Here is a 5,164-nt window from a genome sequence, read left to right as displayed (position 1 = left end):
CCACCATGCCTGTGTGTGGCTTTCTAATTTGGAGCCTTTAATGTGTCTGATGAAAGGTAACCCATCCGAACTGGTGTGATGAACCAGAGTAGTCCTGGCTGCAGTTTTTACAGAAGAATGAATAACGTTTTCCAGAAACCCTCAGCCAGTGTCTCCTTAAGTCTCCTTGGCCAGGGAGATGGGCTAAACACCTTAAATTTAATCATAAATCTCTCCTGGAGCTACAAGCAGAATTAATTCCTCCTAAACTTCAAGGCTGAATGGGATTCCAAGGTCAGTCATGGCTGCACATGGGCCTCACCTGGGAAAGTACCCAGTTCTGTTTAGTTGATGAGGGGTGTGAGGGTCCACCTTGTGTCTTTTTTAAAAATGCAATTCCCAAGGGCTCCTGTACAGTGTAGGTTGATAGACACCATTCTTTTTGAGATAAGAGTCTCTGTCGCTCAGGCGAAACCCTGTCTCTACTAAAAATACAAAAAATTAGCTGGGATTACAGGTATGGTGCCGGGAGCCTGTCATCCTAGCTACTCGGGAGGCTGAGGCAGGAGAATTGCTTGAACTCGGGAGGTGGAGGTGGCAGTGAGCCGAGATTGCGCCTCTGCACTCCAGCCTTGATGACAGTAGTGAGCCTCTGTCTCAAAAAAAAAAAAAAAAAAAAAAAAAAACTTTGATAAATAATATATCTTTACCTATAACTTTCATTTTTGTGTTTGTTTTTGTTGTAAGCAAGGGAGGAAAGGTAATATTCCTAAACCTATTTGGCAATTAACAGTAAAAACTGCTAACACTTATTTTGCTTGTTGAAATAATCTTAAAAGGGTAACATTAAAAGATTTGATATCAGTGTTAAACATTTCACAAAGTATTGATTCATTGCTATATTGCATTTTGGCTAAAAATAAGCTACTTGATTATTTTTAGAACAAAGGAAATCAACATTCTGTTTCCTAATGTTGATTTTTTTTTTTCTCTCATCTGTGGCTGCATCATCACTGAAGAACAAGCTCAGGATAATTTTTTTGTTATTGTAAATCCTCGTTAAGTAAGATTTTTATTTCAGCATTTGGCCTCTTTAATTGCGTAACAGTAACAGCAAAGTCAGTTTTGTTCATATGAGCCATTGGAAACCTTGTCAGATACAGCACCCAAGTTTAGAAGGCCATTAAGGCCTGGCTGCTCCTTACCCCTCTCCACCCTTGCTTGCCAAAACCCGGTGGACTGATTCTGGAAAGCCCTTGAAACATGTCATTTCATTAATGGTGCTTTCTTTTGGGATTGGGCTGTTGACCTAATTTGTGATGAAGAAAACCCGGCCAAATCATGCAGCCTCCTTCTAACTCCCCATGGGAAAGTGTTCGAGAAAAGTGTTTCAGCAACATCACCCATTTAAGTTTCATAACCCCAGCTAATAAAGATGATAAGAAACACCCAAGCTATCAACTAGGGTTTTTTGAGGGTGGAAGTACAATTTAATTTTGAGCACTTGTATGTTAAACGACATGTTTTTGGCATAGTTTGAAAGCGAATTCTAGTGTCTGTAAACACCCAGTTCCTCCTAAATATTTGGGACAGTTTCATAACACTGTGTAGGAGGTGTATGCATCGAACCCTCTTAAACTGATCAGTTCGTGCATTCCAGGCTTTTCACAATTGTAAATGTCTTTTCCCATCCTAGTTGTGGGAGGTAGCATGGTGCAGTGAAATGGACTAGTATTTAAGAGTCAGATCTGTCTGAATTCAAATCCTGCCTCTTTATTATGTCAGTGAAAGACCTTTTGGTGGGGCAGCTAAGTGCCTGGCATAAGAAAAGTATAGATACTAATTCCTACATGATAGAAATATCCCAGATAAGTATTACAGCTATTCCAAACTTTTTATTGTTGGGAATAGCCGTAGTAACTGAAGAAACAAAGTCTTGCTATGTTGCCCAGGCTCGTCTCAAATTCCTGGCCTCAAGCTATCCTGCCTCAGCTTCCCAAAGTGCTGGGATTAGAGGCATGAGGCACTGCACCCGGCTGCCTCCAACCTTTTAACACCAAAGATTTCTGTTTGTTCTTACATAGACCCTTGTTTTGATATATTTTACCATCTAGGCTAAGTTTATTAGTACTCTTCTCTTTTTTTCCCCTTGTCAGTCAGATAGAAGTAAACGTAAGATCACCGTACTGGATTGACCTAATGATAGGATTCTACCGAAAAGTCAAATGTTTTGTCAGCCTTTAGGTCTTTTAGGGGCTTGGCATAGCTCTCTGAACAGTGGACCTGGCTGAAGGAGGGCCCACTGTGACTAAGTTCCTAGACTGGCTGTTAGCCTTTGCAGTATCCCAGTGAGACGTCCAGCTGTCTTCCTGTGCCCACTGGTTCCCTTTCTCTTAATTCTATTGGACAGAATAATTGGAGCACCTCCTCACCTCACTTCTCACTGGCCATAAGAGCAGGACTGAACCACCCAAGTCCAACTTGGTGATGGAAGCTTGTCAGTATCAATACCTGATAGGCCCCTAATACTAGTGTTAATGAAGTTTCTTAAATGAGTGAACACTTGACTGTTGAGACAGCAACCACAAAGCCGTATTTTCTACTATGAAGAAACTCATGTTTAGAACTTGAACAAGTTTAGGCAGAAATATTGGAAGCTTATCCATAAAAACAAGGGAATAAGAGGAAAGATTTGATAAATAAGAAAACTTTGAATAAATTCAAAATTCAAGTTAATGGTCAAAGTATGATACCCAGAAGGCATCTCCTGATTGTAGCTGCAAAAAATACATATTTTAAAAGCAAAACTAGGCCGGGCGCTGTGGCTCAAGCCTGTAATCCCAGCACTTTGGGAGGCCGAGACGGGCGGATCACGAGGTCAGGAGATCGAGACCATCCTGGCTAACATGGTGAAACCCCGTCTCTACTAAAAAGTACAAAAAAAAAACTAGCCGGGCAAGGTGGCGGCGCCTGTAGTCCCACCTACCCGGGAGGCTGAGGCAGGACAGTGGCGTGAACCCGGGAGGCGGAGCTTGCAGTGAGCTGAGATGCGGCCACTGCACTCCAGCCTGGGCGGCAGAGCAAGACTCCATCTCGAAAAAATAAATAAATAAAAATAAATAAATAAATAAATAAATAAATAAAATAAAATAAAAGCAAAACTGTTGAAATACAGGAGAAATGTAGAAAAACATGTATAAATGAGATGGTCTTTTTTTCTTTTTTTTTGAGATGGAGTTTCGCTCTTGTTACCCAGGCTGGAGTGCAATGGCGTGATCTTGGCTCACTGCAACCTCCGCCTCCCAGGTTCAGGAGATTCTCCTGCCTCAGCCTCCCGATCCAAGATAGGTTATGGGGCTCCTGAACATCTGAAACTGTATGCAAAGTTTACTGTTAAATGCATGTGGGTGCTTTTCAAAGAAAGGGGATCATAGCCTGGGGAAAATGAGGTTCTCAAAGGTAGAGCTACCTTCAAAATATTACAAGCTTCAGGTATAGTTCCTTTCTATTTCTTTTCTTTTTTCTTTTTTTTTTTTTTGTTTCTTTTGAGACGAAGTCTTACTCTGTTGCCCAGGCTGGAGTGTAGTGGTGAAGTCTTGGCTCACTGCAACCTCCATCTCCCAAGTTCAAGCAATTCTCCCACCTCAGCCTCCCGAATAGCTGGGATTACTGGCGTGCGCCACCATGCCCAGCTCATTTTTGTATTTTTAGTAGGAGATGGAGTTTCACCATGTTGGCCAGGCTGGTCTTGAACTCCTGACCTCAGGTGATCCACCTACCTCGGCCTCCCAAAGTGCTGGGATTACAGATGTGAGCCACTGCACCCAGCCTATTTTCTACACATTTGTAAATGTGCTTTTTTTTTTTTCTTTTTTTGTTTTTGAGACGGAGTCTGGCTCCATTGCCCAGGCTGGAGTGCAGTGGCGTGATCTCGGCTCACTGCAACCTCCTCTTCCCAGGTTCAAGCGATTCTCCTGCCTTAGCCTCCTGTGTAGCTGGGACTACAGGCACATGCTGCCACGCCCAGCTAATTTTTTGTATTTTAGTGGAGACGGGCTTTCGCCGTTGTTGCCCAGGCTGGTCTCGAACTCCTGAGCTCAGGCAATCCACCTGCCCAGGCCTCCCAAAGTGCTAGGATTACAGGTGTAAGCCTCCGCGCCTGGCCTTTTTTTTTTTTTTTTTTTTGCTCTTGTTGCCCAGCCTGGAGTGCAATGGTGTGATCTCGGCTCATTGGAACCTCCACCTCCCGGATTCAAGTGATTCTCCTGCCTAAGCTTCCTGAGTAGCTGGGATTACAGGCATGCACCACTGTGTCCAGCTAGTTTTTATATTTTTAGAGATGGGGTTTCACCATGTTGGCCAGGCTGGCCTCGAACTCCTGACCTTGTGATCTGCCCACCGTGGCCTCCCAAAGTGCTGGGATTATAGGCATGAGCACTGCACCCAGCCGCTTTTTTTTTTTAATGTCACTCCCTGAGCCTAAGTAGTTTAAGATATCAGATCAATGAATGTAACTGCCATTTGACTAAAGAACTCCAGTTGAACAGTTTAGCTGCTGTCCCTAAAAGATGGCATTTGGTTGACATTCGTTCCAAAAGCACGATGAAACATTAAAAATCTGTGGTGCCTTTGTCCCCAGAAAGAGAAGATGGCAAGGGTTTATATTTCTCATTCGGCCAGGAGTGCAGTTTCCCTGCAAGCCCCAGAGGGTGGGTGGTAACAATGGGACGTGTTTGGCTCCTCATCCTCCTGCTGACAGCCAGGTCTCAGAGAGGCAAGTCCCACACTTCCCAAGCTCTGGATCCAAGCTCGGCCGCCGCGGGAGGAAAGGCTTCTAACTGGTTAGGAAGCACAGAACTTGCCTGGCCTTCGCCAGCATAATCCGATCTGTCAATCCCTGTAGGAACCGGCTCTGCTCTAGGCCTTGTTCTTTGCTCCGGAGGTAACAATTGCCATTTTTCTTTAGTATTTCGGCCATAGTGATCACACTCGCCCTTCTCATAGGAAACCATGGGAATCAGCCCAAGTCACAGCTGGCTCCCAGATGGCTCTTGATCCTGTGACCCCACCAACATTCCGACGCTGATTTGCTTGGGAGGTTCAAGCTTGGCTTGCCGGGGCACCATGCTCCTGGATCCCCACCCTGGGAGATTTATAGGCAGGCCTTGGAGAGGACAAATCTCTA

Source organism: Piliocolobus tephrosceles, chromosome 16 (assembly GCF_002776525.5).
Source record: "Piliocolobus tephrosceles isolate RC106 chromosome 16, ASM277652v3, whole genome shotgun sequence".
In the NCBI taxonomy this organism is placed as follows: Eukaryota; Metazoa; Chordata; class Mammalia; order Primates; family Cercopithecidae; genus Piliocolobus; species Piliocolobus tephrosceles.
This window is presented reverse-complemented; position numbering follows the sequence as displayed.